The sequence below is a fragment of the Zalophus californianus genome, chromosome 3, assembly GCF_009762305.2.
Source record: "Zalophus californianus isolate mZalCal1 chromosome 3, mZalCal1.pri.v2, whole genome shotgun sequence".
Classification (NCBI taxonomy): domain Eukaryota; kingdom Metazoa; phylum Chordata; class Mammalia; order Carnivora; family Otariidae; genus Zalophus; species Zalophus californianus.
The window spans coordinates 65,815,046-65,830,555 of NC_045597.1; the positions used below are offsets into that span (position 1 = coordinate 65,815,046).

General features: G+C 40.6%; 1 protein-coding gene and 1 long non-coding RNA gene across 3 annotated transcripts in view; one reads left to right on the forward strand and one right to left on the reverse strand.

Moving 5' to 3' along the window:
• SPART (spartin) overlaps window positions 1-15,510 on the forward strand; it is a 90,396-nt gene that overhangs the window by 28,549 nt on the left and 46,337 nt on the right. The window lies entirely within an intron of this gene.
• LOC113920892 overlaps window positions 1-15,510 on the reverse strand; it is a 35,400-nt gene that overhangs the window by 2,241 nt on the left and 17,649 nt on the right. For both annotated transcript variants that reach the window (XR_003519415.1, XR_003519418.1), the window contains one exon: window positions 7,600-7,726. This is a non-coding gene — a long non-coding RNA (uncharacterized LOC113920892). The remainder of the gene's footprint in view (window positions 1-7,599; window positions 7,727-15,510) is intronic.

Here is a 15,510-nt window from a genome sequence, read left to right on the forward strand (position 1 = left end):
AATCAACCTCCCAAGAGAAGCTGTAACCTTTGTGTGTAATTACATTTTTGTAACTAAATTTATTTTTCTTTTTAGTTACATTGCAAGATATATATGGTACCAATTAATTATCAGCTTCAGACTGTACCTAAATTTTGTCACAAGTTGTTAATGAGCGTGATATTCTGTAAAAACCAACGCTTAAACAAATAATTATTGTACTGGTAGGTCTTTCATCCTGAAATAATCACTAACTTGCTATCACATCTTTTTCTTTTTTTTTTTTTTCTTATTTCACAGCTATAGTATTAATTGGCAGATACCAGCTGCATGGTTAAATCTGCATCTCACTGTCCTTTAATTCCTTCTCCAACCCACATACCATTCTCAGCACTCACTGCCTTACCTCCATGTCCCTTTGTTCCATTCTGTTATATCCACCCTCATATTTCCAAACTGGATTAACTGCTGTTGATTTTAGAATTATCGGCATATTGTGATGGTGAGAATAAAAATGTGTTCTGGGATATCTGAACATGTAGGTTAAGTAGAAACCAAAGGATATTTTCCCACCCCAACTGCATCTTATAATCTCAGTAATTTCTCACTCACCCCTCATACCTTGACTAGCCCGTGGGACAGTGCTTGGTCAAAAAGAATCAGATGATATGAGTACAATGGTGTGCAGTTCCAATCAGCTGTAAGTGTTTAGTGAGCCCTACCCTCTGTGCAGCTTGTCTCAGCATTATGGGCAATGAGATGCCAGGTTCTCTTTTAAGATCAAGCATAGACTCAACCCCTCTCTTTGGTTAAGACTCGAAAGAATTTTAGGAGAGTCTCCAGCTGAGAAGGAATTGATATACAAGTAACACTTACCTTTGCAACACCATGAATGAATCTAGAGGACATTAGGCTAAGTGAAATTAGCCAGACAAAGACAAATGCTACATGACTTCACTTAAATGTGGAATCTTAAAGAAAGGTTGAACTCATAGAAACAGAACAGGGAAAGAATGGGGGAGATGGGGAGGTGCTGGTCAAAGGTACAAGCATTCATTTAGAAGATGAATAAGTTCTAGTGGTCTAATGTACAGCATGGTGATTATAGTTTATAGTACTGTGTTGCGTGCTTGAACTTTGCTAGGAAAATAGACCCTAAGCATTCTCACACGTACAGAAAGTAGCTTGATATAAGTTGATAGATGTGTTAACCTAATTGGGGTAATCATCTCATGAAGTATACATTTGTCAGATATTCAGATGATACTGTACACTTTACAGATTTGTCAATTTGTCAATTATGCCAAATAAGGCTGAAAAAACCAGTGATGCAGACTTTTCTGGTCGGGGTGAGATTTTCATAGATCCACAGAGCTAAAGATGGCATAAATATTAACATGCGTATCATCCTTCTAGAGTTTACAAAATATCTTTATTTTTTCTCCATTTGAGAGGCTTACAGAAGTTAAATAATTGACTCTGGTTACTCAGTGTGATAGGCTGAATAAAGGTGCCCTAAAAATATCCACACCCTAATCCCTGACACCTGTGAATGTTACCTTACATGGTAATAGAGACTTCATAGAGATAAAGGTAAAGGTAAATATCTTGAGATGGGGAGATGATCCTGGATCATCTGGGTGGGTCCAAAGGAATCACTAGGGTCCTTATGAGAGAGAGCAGTAGAAGATTCCATGAGGGAAGGAAAAGATTGGAGTGATGGGAGGAAATGGTTATGAGCCAAGGAATGTGGGAGCCTCCAGAAGCTGGAAGGGGCAAGGAATGAACTGTCTCCTGGAGGGTCCAGAAGGGGGACCGTCACTGTAGCCCTGTAAGGCTCATTTTGGGCTTTTGAGCTGCAGAACTGTGAGAGAACAAATGTGTGTTTTAAGACACTAAATTTGTGGTAATGTGTTACAGCAGCAACAAGATTACTAATGAAGCCAGGAAACACTGGTGTTTGCAGTACCAGGTAGAACTGATACGCTCGTTATTCAGCACTCATAGTGCTTGTGCTGTCTATATCTCTCTGAAATTTTTCAAAATTCCACATCATCAGGTAAGTGTTGTATCAAGTCCAAGTCTTTTCCAAAGAGGAAGCAAGACGTCTTTGTAAATTGTATGGTTTAGAAATTTTCTTTACAAATTATAGCTGTGAAGGGAAATTTCTACCTTTTTCAGTTGCCCACATAGGCAGTCTCTTTGGGCTTGGACAAATTTTTAATTACTCCTTGAGTAATTAGCATTCTTATATTAAGGATGACTAGAATTTCATAAAAATTTTTTTTAAAAGTTCTCTAATGGGAAGGACTCGGTAGATCTTAAAATTATCCTGCTACTCTAAAATCTTATTTACACATTGTTTTGTTTTACACAGTTTCACTGAAAGCTTAAATACCAAAATATAGTCTATATTGTAGTTTCTAAATAATGGTCCCATTTTTGCCTCCGATAAATCCTAATGTGATAATGATAGATTTGCCTTTTTGCAAAAATCCCTTCAGCCAATTTGGTGAGACTAAAAGAAAATTGAATTTTTCTCAGCAAGAAAGATTGTAAAGCTAATTTCTCTAATGCTTTATGATTCACATAAGCCAAGGTTAAAAGATTATATATATTCACATTTCAGAATTCTAGTGATTACTTGGGTTTCCCAAAAGAGTTTCAGAAAGAGAAAAAAGAGCAGTCAATCTTATTTCAGGGCAGACAAGTGGTATTATAGTTTAAAGAAGGTGATTTTTTTCCCCCAACAAGACTTCACCCATGGGCATTGTTTTGGATGGATGTGGGAAATTGTGTCAGGAGTCAGGGAAACCATCTAAGAAAGAGAAGGAGGACCGTTTGGGCTGAGAATAGGAGGAGGGTTCCCATTGTGTCTGGCCTTGTTGGCCGGCCTCAACTTCCAGAACATTCAAGTTTTAGGAGTGCCTGGGACCAAGAATGTTTTATATGTAAACTCCAAGAATAGAAGGTAAAGAAAGAGAACCTTGGACTCACCCTCATGCCACTATAATCATAGTTCCTAGGACAGTGCTTGACACACGGCAGACACTCAACAGGATTTGTGGAATCCATGCGTAAGTACATGAATGAATAAATATAAAAGCAGTTGCTTCCCTGAATATTTTTTTAGTAACGAATGACATGTCTAAATGGCACTAAGCTTATTTACTCCTAGTGGAACCACCACCACTCTCAACAAGTATTTGAGATGGCAGGGTGTATCAAGTCAAACATACTTTCATTATCAAAAGATTTTCCTCTGAAAGCAGTGCCTTCTCCAACTGAGCATATAACAATCTATTGTTCTCAAGTAATGAAGAATCCTATTATGGTTTGATATGTTTCATAACAACTAGTTGTTTGGGAGGCTACTTTGCAGACTCGGTGGTCTAAGAGGGGAGAGAGCAGGACACTTGGATCCAGGAAGTTCTATCCCTGAAACAGAGAGATGTCACCAGGAGGAGAATGTAGTTATTTCCAACCAATATGTATCATGTAATGTTCTTCATCATAAGTGAGCTGAGATTTTTGATTAGCATTTGATATAGATGAATGTGGTCAATACATAACTTCCTCACAAATCATAAGTATCAATTTTTCCACAAAAGTCTGAATCTATGAAAAAGAAGAGAATGCGGGGCGCCTGGGTGGCTCAGTCGGTTAAGTGTCTGCCTTCTACTCAGGTCATGATCCAGGGGTCCTGGAATCGAGCCCCGGGGGGCCGGACTCCCTGCTCAGCGGGGAGCCTGCTTTTCCCTCCCTCTGCCCCTGCCTGTGCTCTCTCTTGCTCTCACGTTTGCTCTCGCTCTCGCTCTCGAGTAAATAAATCTTAAAAAAAGAAGAAGAAGAGAATGCTGTTTCAAGCAGTGCCTCCAGCCTGCCTTCACAGACGTAACACATGTGTACTGGGATCTGGGGACAGTAATAAGGCAGAGGAAGTATGTGGCACATACATCTGTTCTGTCAGCCCTCAGACAAGCAGAGCAGCAAAGTTGAGCCCCTCCAGGAAAGAATCTAAGCTAGAGGGAGAGAGTAAAGCATGATATACAATCTCCCAGTCACAGGCGGAGGGACAGTTAAGGGCATAAATGGAATGTGCAAATCTCAGGCAAGGTGACATTCCAGGGAGCTGGGTAAAGCCAGTTGAAGAGGTCAGGCAGCAATGGGCTCAAGTGTGATTCTGGCACAAGCAGGGTCCGGGTGGCTGTGTAGAGTTCAAGACAGAGGCAAGGGCATTGGTTAGGAACAAATATCAGGAAGGGCATTTTAGGTTTTAAGTGGCAAGCTGATCTATAGGAAGACACAAAGTTGATCTTAGTTTTGTGGGGTTTTTTTCCTTTTATTGTGATAAAACAGGCAAACCATAAAGTTTACCATCTTAATTATTTTTAAGTGTATACTTCAGGGGCATTCAGAGCATTCACAATTATTTGACACCAAAAGCAAAGGCAACAAAAGCAAAAATAAACATGTGGGACTACATCAAACTAAAAAGCTTCTGTACAGCAAAGGAAACCATCGATAAGATGAAAAAGCAACCTATCAAATGGGAGAAAATATCTTTAAATCATATATGAGGAGTTAATATCCAAAATATATAAAGAACTCCTGCAACTCAATAGCAAAATATATATATATATATATATATATATATATATATATATATATGATTAAAAATCAGCAGAAGGGGGGTGCCTGGGTGGCTCAATTAAGTGTCTGCCTTCGGCTCAGGTCATGATCCCAGGGTCCTGGGATCGAGCCCCTCATCGGACTCCCTGCTCAGCAGAGAGCCTGCTTCTCCCTCTGCTGCTCACCCTGCTTGTACTCGCTCGCTCTCTCTGTCAAATAAATAAATAAAATCTTTTAAAAAAATCAGAAGATCTGAATAGATATTTTTACTAAGAAGACATACAAATGGCCAACAGGTATGTGAAAAGGTGCTCAACATCCCTAGTCATCAGGAAAATGCTAATCAAAACCACAGTGAGAGATGACCTCACACCTGTTAGAATGGCTCTCATCAAAAAGACAAGAAATAAGTGTTGGCGAGGATGTGGAGAAAAGGGATCTCGTGCACTGTTGGTGGGAATAGAAATTGGCGCAGCCACTGTGGAAAACAGTATGGAGGTTCCTCAAAAGATTAAAAATAGAACTATCATGTGATGCAGCAATTCCACTTCTGAGTATTAGTCTGAAGAAAACAAAAACACCAATTCAAAAAGATATATGCACCCTTATGTTCCTTGCAGCATTTTTTTTTACAATAGTCAAGATATGGAAGCAGCCTAAGCTCTACGGCTGGATGAATCACATGTCAGCAACCACAAGCTCTTGCCCAGACACAGAATGCCTTACCTTCTGGGAACTCAAGAGTCTGAGCATTTGGAGCAAAGTGAGGCCTCCTATGTTGAACCATAAAAGAAAACAACTCAATTTAAAATAAACCTGCCAAAGAGAATGGTAGAATTGTTGAATCCTGACCTTTCACGCCATTTGTCTAGTAAGAGAGAATCCACACGCACCTCTAGAATAAAGAGGTACTTCTTTAGAGAGCATGCCTGAATTGACCTGTGAGCACAGCAGGACTATTTTATATGCTCTGGTCAGTCTCTTTTTCAAACTCCGCTCTTCCATGAAAGTGATAATCACCAGAATGATTATTTAAAAGAAAAAAAATAGATTATTTCCCTGTGAGGATCCAGGCCCTCAGAAAGGCAGCCTTCCCACCAGCAGAAAGGCGACTTTGAGCTGCCGAGAGAGCCTGGCTTCAAATCTATCTTCCCTGTCAAATTCCCCTCAGCGTAGGGTCTACAATTCCCTTAGGAGCAAGGCTTCGAGAGTTGACGCACAAAATCTCCCCAAGTCACACTTCATATGCAGCAGCTCTTTGATCCTTGGACGACTAGCCAAGTGGTCTGGGGGAGCAGGGAAAGGGAGAATAGAGAACATTCAGTGCTGGGTATTAGAGGAACAGTCCTGACTGTAGGCTGAGCAGTTAAGCTAAACTGCCCTGTTGACCACTTGGCCTGGGCGGGTGGCTGCTGGTCTTCCATTTAGACAGGCCCACAGTGCCCCCTGCAGGGAGGAGAGCAGAGGTTTGGCTGGCTTTGTTCTAGGTTATTTCACTATTTGGGTAGAAACAGGATAGGTAAGAAGCTGAAAAAATATGAAATGTCTCGATCTACCAGATATGGGAGATTAGCTTTCTCAGCTTGACTCTGAGCTCGTTAAGTCTGTAGTCAACAGAATCAGGACATCAGGAATGACAATCTTCCAAAGGACGAGAAGAAGTCATTTGAAGTTTAATCTTAGAGAAACACATGACCGCTTTCCCTTCACCTTAATAGACATATCTTGCAATCTTCATGACTTTTATGATTTTTAATTCTGTATGCTTAATTTTAAATGATTATGATCATTTATGTATACCAAACTTTTTATCAATCTATTGTATAATGTTTCAGTAGCCACACAAGTCTATTAATATTAAGTTGCTGGATAATAATTTACCTAATCATATTTTTGTGCCTTCACACTTTGGCCCATATCTAATCTAAATGTTGTGTACAAATGACTTGTTTCCCTTGAATTAATTATTTAGGATAACAGCATAGTGACAGATGTGGCAGATGTGTAGATGCTGGAGGAATAAAGATTTGAATTCAGAACTGGACTTTTCCACTTTTAGACAACATGCCCGTGGGAATATTAATAATCCTCTCTGAAGCTCAAATGGCTCTCTCTCTCTCAAATAAATAAAAAATCTTAAAAAAAAAAAAAGAGCAAGAAAGAAGAAGAAGAGTTCAGTGTAAAACAGACGGAGCCTGGAGGGACAGTGTTAGAGCATTGATACAGGCAGGAGAGAGCCCAGAGCATACAGGAAAATCGGAGAGTGGAGGAAGGGGCTTTTAAAAGGTGTTGCCCCAGATTATGAATCATATCTCTTTAATGTTCTTCAGTGAATAAAAACAAAGAATGTAAACACTTTATAATAAATTTGTGGCTGCTGATTCTGTCTCTGGAACGTAACTTTGCTCTGCAAACAATGTGGATCCCTAGATGCATAGGAATTAGCCATCATCATCATCTTTATTAATATTATCACATACTTATTCATAGACTTGAGATGACAGTATGAGGGGTGAAGTCATTTTCATGACTAATAGCATTTTTCTATTCAGAAAGTATGTTCTGGTTTATACTGATCTGACTGCCTTTCAAAAGGGCGTACCAAGCTCTTCCCCTGGTTGCCTGCTGTGCCAGGGTCTCCCGCTGGTTGAATTAGGTCAGTCACCGAGTAGCCTCTCTCTAGAAACCTGAGCATGTCTGCGCTTACTGGTGGTGGGACTCACTTAATCTTGGGGGGAAGGAGTGCTTCTGGAGAATGCTGTTGTCTTCATGAGAAGCAAAGTCAAGGCAAGGACTTGACAGATTTTCTCTCCCCAGGCACTTCCCCGGGCCCCTCTGGCAGGCATATCATGGGGGGGTCTCTCCCCAGGCCACTTCCCTGGGCCCCCATGGGGGGGGCAGCAATCATTAACCTTTATTGTCTCAGCAACTCCACAGTAAGTATATACAACTATATCACAAATCACAAAAAGTCTAATCTAGATTTACCAAGCTGATGAGAACAGCAATTTCAGCCTTGAAAGGATCCAATCCTTAAAGGCTTCTCAAGGACTTCTGCTTTCAGAGTTCAAGCCGGAGATCTGTTATCTTCCTGATCTGAATACCTAGTGAAAAGCTAAAAACAAAAATATCTGTATTAGCTCAAGGTTACAATGAAATGGAAAGCAAAATTTAGAACAAGAGCAAAACCATGGATGTAGACCAGTTCACAAGAGTCGTAAAACATTACCAGCTCTATAAGTAAATAATGCCCCTGGCCAGAGTAAATAATTAGCAAGTATCCATCTTTGCATCATGAATAGCAGTAGAACTGACAATATTCACTTACAAAACCAATGGCCACTCCAGTACCTCAGTCTAATTAAAGACGAAAAAAATATAAGTCATCTAGAAAAAGGAAGTGTTTAAGTCACCGCCAATGTATACTGATAAAAATCATGGAGTAATACAATACCTTCTGCCCACAGTAATAATTCATGACACAGCCACGGGAGTCAAGGCATTGTGTTGATAAGTTTTGTGTGACATTGGGATCTCTTTAGTAAAATATGATAGGTGTTTCTGGAAATAGGAAGTAGTCAAAGATGTCATTGAGTGAGTAGCTTTCAAAAAAAATTATTTCATATATTGAAGCCATTTTAAAGGGAAGTTTGAAGTTCTATTGAATAGATTAAATTTAGCAGAACGTTCTAATTCAGAAGCATTAGATGAAAAGAAGTTTGGAATTCTTGAGATGGAGGGCAATGGCTAGAATAGTGAAGCCTGAAGCATAGTAAGCCTTATTCTCACCCTTACACACACACACACACACACACATACAGCACATACTAAAAACATACATGTAATTTTTAAAATTAGTCATAATGGCCATGAATGGAAAAGAGATGCCTTAGTACCTGGGAGGGCCATTGGTTGGCTGAACTGGGAAAGGCTGGGATGAGTGGCTGGCTTCAGCAAGCTTGTCTACAAGAGCAACTTGGATCTTTTTAGTACTGGGGCGAAATCTCTTCCCCCATGCAATCACCACCAGCAGCAGCCCCTCTGCTTCATCTGTTCCCACTGGCCTCCCCCTGACTCATTCCTCTTCCTGCCAAGTGCCAAGACTCTCTGTCTGAGCAGGAAGGGAAGTGGGAAGGAGGGACAGGTAACAGAAGAGTGGAACTTGCTTTATCAGCTTGAAAGAGGGCCACTAGTGGAGCGCCTGGCTGGCTCAGCTAATAAGACAGGTGACCCTGGGGCACCTGGGTGGCTCAGTTTGTAAGCAACTGCCTTCAGCTCAGGTCATGGTCCCAGGGTCCTGGGATCGAGCCCCACATCGGACTCCCTGCTCTGAGGGAAGCCTGCTTCTCCCTCTCCCACTCCCCCTGCTTGTGTTCCCTCTCTCACTGTCTCTCACTCTGTCAGATAAAATCTTTAAAAAAAATACAGGTCTCATCTTTAAAAAAAAAAAAAAGGCATGTGACCCTTGATCTCAGGGTTATGAGTTTGAGCCCCACGTTGAGGGTAGAGTTTACTTTAAAAAAAAAAAGAGGGCTGCTAAATAAGCCTCTATGATTGTTTTGTTTTGTTGAAATGCTGGATATCAGGCTCTAACAAGAGATGAGGCTTGATTCCTCCTATTGGCAGATAAAAAGAGAACAGGGTATGTAACTATACCTCTAGCATAAGGTATCAGCCTTTTAAGAAATTAAGTCATATAAGTACCTTAAGAAATTATGGTTTTTATTTCATACAAATAAACACCCCTTCTTCCTCTTTATTGCTATACCATAGACTTCCAGCATCATTTATTCTCGAGACCCTTCTTTGGAGATAGGGACCTGAGAACACACTGATTATAAAGAAGGATTAATTGAAAAGTATTTCCTGTGATTAGGGGTATAAAGCTGTTTCTCTGTTACTAAAGACTATCTACTAAATACCACAAAATAAAAATTTTAAACGGAAGAATCCTTCCTTCCACAATCTTAGGATCACATCCTGCAAAGATGAGAACTTGGTACAACAGACTCCATACTGCCCCTCTATGCATGTTAGCTGAACGCACTGCCAACTTTCGGCCTCAATACCCTGACTTGACTGGCCTCGCATTCTTCCATTTATTTTGTGTTCTGGGCAAAATGGAACTTTTGGCAGAGTTTTGGACCACAGTGGCCGAGGGATTAAAAGGGGATATGCTCGAGAGATACTTCTTAATCTGCTGCCAAAATAAAACCAAACAAAAGGAAAAGGTCATGCTAGGTATTAAAATGCAAGCTTTACCGGGGCTTGAAATCCCGTCAAGGGAACAGAGAAATCGGTGGGCAATCGGTTAGGAATAGGTGGGAAGTGCTTTGACATGAAGAAAAACGCCATTATCATCAGGACTTGCTGACAGTCGACAAACAGCAGAGGGGAGAAGCCATTGCCTGAGGCCCATTCTGACTTGAAGGGATTTGAAGAGAATCAAAGCTGGGGATATTGCTGGAGTGGTGGGGGGTGGGAGGGATGGGGTGGTTGGGTGATAGACATTGGGTAGGGTATGTGCTATGGTGAGAGCTGTGAATTGTGCAAGACTGTTGAATCACAGATCTGTACTTCTGAAACAAATAATGCAACATATGTTAAGACAAAAGGAAAAGAAGAAGATAGCAGGAGGGGAAGAATGAAGGGGAGTAAGTCGGAGGGGGAGACGAACCATGAGAGACGATGGACTCTGAAAAACAAACTGAGGGTTCTAGAGGGGAGGCGGGTGGGGGGATGGGTTAGCCTGGTGATGGGTATTAAAGAGGGCACGTTCTGCGTGGAGCACTGGGTGTTATGCACAAACAATGAATCATGGAACACTACATCAAGAACTAATGATGTAATGTATGGTGATTAACATAACAATAAAAAATTAAAAAAAAAAAAAGCTGGGGATAGGTCTCCAAGGGAATTCTGCTAAAAAGCAGTGGTTTTTTTCAAAGTGTGGTCCTGGACCAACAGCGTCAGTCTTACTTAGAACTTCTTAAAACCATTAACTCTTGGGCTCGTTTTCCCTACCATATTAGCAAGGCGATTCTAATGCCGGCTGGTTTGGGAACCACGGAGTTGCGTTTCAGCTGGGCTCTCATTTCCATGCTGCGTCCCGGGCATGTGCGCGCGTCTATGTTTAGAATTTTGGATTGTAATAGAAACCTTTACATTTTTGCTTGTTTTAAGCCAGAGATGTTAGTGGAGGAATAGTAAACACAAAGTGGAGTCGCTAAGTTACAATAAGTAATCTAAAATGATAGAAAAAGGCGAAAATAGGCAAATACTTTTTTGTTTTTATATCCTTTTCCTTAACAGTCAAGTGCGAGTCACCTGAAATTCTCTTGACTTAAACATCATATTTGTTTTGATTTGGGAGGAACCTTAGGAACATCTGTTACCACCTTCTGGTTTTACAGATGAAGCCAATGGGGTAAGGACACAACAACGTGCCCACGTTAATCAGAAATTCACCATCCTAATTCTAAGGCAGAGGGATTACAGGTAAAAGTTTAAATTCAGTGGCTATTCTTGATTGGGAGGGAAAAATAAAACGTTTACACACGTTTTGTAAAATTAAATGGGTCGTTTAACTGTCCTCCCCATCTCTGGGCTGCTACCCGCGGCTGGTGGCTAAGACTTGGATCCCGAGAGGAACACATCTATCTCTCAGGAGGCCGAGGCTTAGTGGAGCAGACCGTGGCCCCAGCTGCAAGGCTGCCTTTGCCAGAGGAATGAAAGAGTCTTTTCACTCCCTGCTTCTTCCTGCCCCCATGCCAGGCCCAGCACCAGCAGTGGCCCCACCTTCTTTCTGCGAATGCATGCTTCAATTCTAGAAGGAAATTGTGGGCGACTTGCCCAGGGAGGATTACTTGTGAGTAAAGGCATAAACTTTATGATAATTATTAATCACTATTATTTTACTTATGCACTATATCCCTCCTTTGAAAAAGCATTTAAGGGACCACTTTGTTGTTTAAGGGCTGGATGTCTGTCCCATCCTCTTACCAGGCCTTCAACATCCTCAGAAGGCAAGGGGATGGAGTCAGCCCTGGCTCCATGTCTCAGTGCTTCCTGCAGTGCTGGGTTGTCTGCCTTGCACACACTAAGGGCTCCGTGGATATCTGGTGCATTACTGAGTGAGTGTGAGAGAGGAATATGGGAAACCGGTAATAGAAAGGAGAGGGAAAATTTCCCGTTTGCCAGACGAGAGGGACAATTCCTGAGAACTGAATCCTCTGATTTTTGCTTTACTTTTAGGAGTAAAGATAGTAAGAGGACACAAAGTCGTGTTAGGGTCACCCTGAAGTCGAGCATGGCAACCCAGATCCTTATGTATTTCCAAGTCTGGGAAAAGAGTATTTTCTAAGAGGGTAATGCCTGGGATGGGAAACATTCCAAACCAGAGTCCAGGCAGTCTTCACAGCTGGGATAAGTTATGGTTCTAAATGCAAATGAAAACCCAGAGTTAACCCAAAAAAAGCAATGGTGAAATCATACCGAGATTTGGAGACAAATTGGTATTTGTCATTTAACTCAGGTGTCTGCTAATACTGTGATACCAGTTATCCTGAGGAGTATCAAACTAGAATGTCAGATAAACTCTCCATTGCAATACTCCTAATAATTCTGTTTTTTTCCTACTACAGTTTCTGCACTAGATTTTAAGTGACTAAATGAATTAATATTTTTTTTAATTCTGTCTGAGCCTTTTGCTATTTAAAGTCTTAATAAACAGTGACATGAACAAGATGTTGACACTTGGAAGAAAAAAGGATGGGACGATGACCTTGGTGGCAAATCAATAGCTGATTTAGTTTAGAGAAAAATGGAAGTATTTGGAGAAAAAACCCTGCAATTTATTTTTTTGAAACATTATATTTATGCTCAAGAAACTTATGGTTTGATACATTAGGATTTTAAATTTTCACTTTAGTAAAAATCTATTGGAAAACATAAAACACACATCTAAATATATAGATAGCTTGACTTCTCTAAATATTGAATTTGACACACACAGTAACCAACTGATTAAGTTGACAAGATGTTTTAGGTTCTAACACCTTAGCTTGCAACTCTATTAGGAAAGGCATAGAAATGACATATTAGAAATAACTTCCTTATTGGCAATTTTTTTAAAGTTAGGAGGAATAAAAATGTCTTGGCTGGGAATCATGGAGATTGTGGGGAAGTCATATTCTATTTCAGTGATTGATAAACATGACCTGAATGCTGAAATTCTCTCTGTTTTGTTTTGGATGACCCTTCTTCCTCAAAAGCTTTCTGGATTGGTTTTTGTTTATTTGGAAGCTCATGTGAGCCCAGTGGGGGAGAGCACATGCCTGTGTGGTTAATTCCTGCATCCCCGGCAGCTAATGAAGTTCCTGACTTATGTGGGTAAAATGGAAGGGAGATAGGAAGCAACCAAAGAAACACGATTTTTTTGTTGACATGTTTAAAATATCTTAAACTGATCATTTCCTTGAAAGAAAAACAATGAGCTTTAAAATTTTGTAGCCATGATCATTTTAGAGTTTATGAATAGTCATATACATGCCTTGAATCCTTTTCTTGTTTGTAATATTTAGACTTCAAGCATGTTGCAGCAAGAACAGGGAATACACAAATAAGTTATGGACTGTAAATTTGCTGAGGTAAATGCTTATTCATACTTATTCAGAGAATGTATTATTTTTTTAAAGCTTAATAAAAGTAATTTTAATGAATGTGTCTATTGTTATGTTTGAACCAAAAATTCTTTAGGTTGAGCCTATACCATCACACTGGTGAGTGAGAAGGTGTCACCAGGCAAGCAGAAATTCTGTCTCTCCTTTGCCTGTGTAACTAACAAGGCTGACAAAACACAGACATCTACCTCCGCATTTGTTCTCAGACGCCCTGCTCTAAGAGGAGCTCAAATTACACTATTTTAAAACCACAAAAAAAGTGCACATAGGCTTCCAGCCTTTTACAATTAATATATTTTCAGAACTCAGCTGTGCTTGGGGCGCCTGGGTGGCTCAGTCGGCTAAGCAACTGCCTTCGGCTCAGGTCATGATCCTGGAGTCCCGGGATCGAGTCCCGCATCGGGCTCCCTGCTCAGGGGGGGAGTCTGCTTCTCCCTCTGACCCTCCCCCCTCTCATGTGCTCTCTCTCTGTCTCTCATTGTTGCTCTCTCAAATAAATAAATAAATAAAATCTTAAAAAAAAAAAGAACTCAGCTGTGCTCAAAATTTCAGCTGGAAACTGAGAATCAGAAATGGTGTCAGTGCTTCGTACATAATAGGTACTCAGATATTTGACTGTTTCTTTGAAATTGCTGAACCAGAATTCCTATCCTGGCAGGAAGATGGAATGGGGAGAGAAATATAAGATTCGCTTCAAAATAATGAGGAAGTCCAGAGACTTCAAGGGAGGTGCCCAAGGCAAGGGTGGTCGTGGTGGCCCCGGTGGGGCTGATGGTGGGGAGAGGAGTGCAATCATTTTGGTGGAGGGAGAGGACAAGTTTCCTCTTGAGGGCAGTTACGGCATTTGAGATAGATCTAGAAAGCAGAGAGTGTAGAAAGCATAGTTTGTTCTGGAACTTGACCCTGGTCAAGTTAAGTATGCAAACTTTCTGTGCCTCAGTTGTCTCATAGTAAGACAGAAGTAAGAATAGTACCTGCCTTGAGGGCGGATGTGTCCTGAGACTAATGAAGGTCAATTTTCAGGACCCATCACTTGTGCCCATCCAAGTATTTATTTTTGTAAGTACTAATTTTGATATTTGTAATTTTATTTTATTTTATTTTATTTTACTTAATTTTCTTGTGATAAGAACACTTAACATGAGATCTATCCTCAAAAAAATGTAAGTTTGCAATACAGTGTTCTTAACTATTGCACTATGTTGCAAAGCAGATCTCTAGAACTTACTCATCTTGTGTAATTCAAACTTTTTATCCATTGATTAGCAACTCCCCATCTCCCTCTGCTGCCAGCCCCTGGTAACCACCACTCTAGCCTCTCAGTCTAGGAGTTTAACTATTTCAAGTATCTCAAAAATGTGGAATCATGCAGTATTTGTCCTTTTGTGACTGGCTTCGTTCACTTAGCACAATGTCTTTCTTCAAGGTTCATCCATGTTGTAACATACTGCAAGATTTCCTGACATTTGTATTTTTTCTGTTCTTCTTCGTCAAAAGGGATCCTAAAACTGTTTAAGTTTTAGGCTTCCGGGAACTTGGAGCCATTTCAGACAATGCTTAGGATTGCTCTCAGGATGAAATGAGCTAATTTACACTGAGTGTGTGGTGCACGGTACCTGCCAGAGGAGTGTCAGCTGTTTTTATTCTGTGGAGGTGAGATATGGCTGATGGATACATCTAGGATGATCCCTGGGCATTCTGGCTGGGGCTACGGGGTGCCACACCCCCATAGACAGACTTGTTTAAAAATGAAGGAATACTGGTGCAATTCTGAATATGCTGAAGTGAGAAGTGCAGATAAAATATTCAGTGGGTATCCAGAAATGGGGAGTGAAATGGTCAGGAACAGAGCTCAAGAGAGAGATTAGAGTTATCAGTTTGGGAATTATCCAAATACAAAAGATAGTTAATGTCACAATTATGGATGAGAAGGTTTGGGGCCAGTGTGAAGAATGAGAACTGAATAAGGCTCAGGGCTGAATCCTGAGGGACACCAGACTTTAACAATCAGATTGTGGTGGTGGTTACATGAATCTATATAATTTCATGGTCCTGTATACTCCCCTGCCCTCCAGAAAAGAGCACATGTAAAAACTGGTGAAATCCGAGTAAGTCTTGTAGTTAACTGTATTGTGCTGGTATAGATTTCCTGTTTTTAATACTGTATGATGGTTTTGTAAGATGTTATCCTTGGGGAAAGCTGGCTGATGGGTACGTG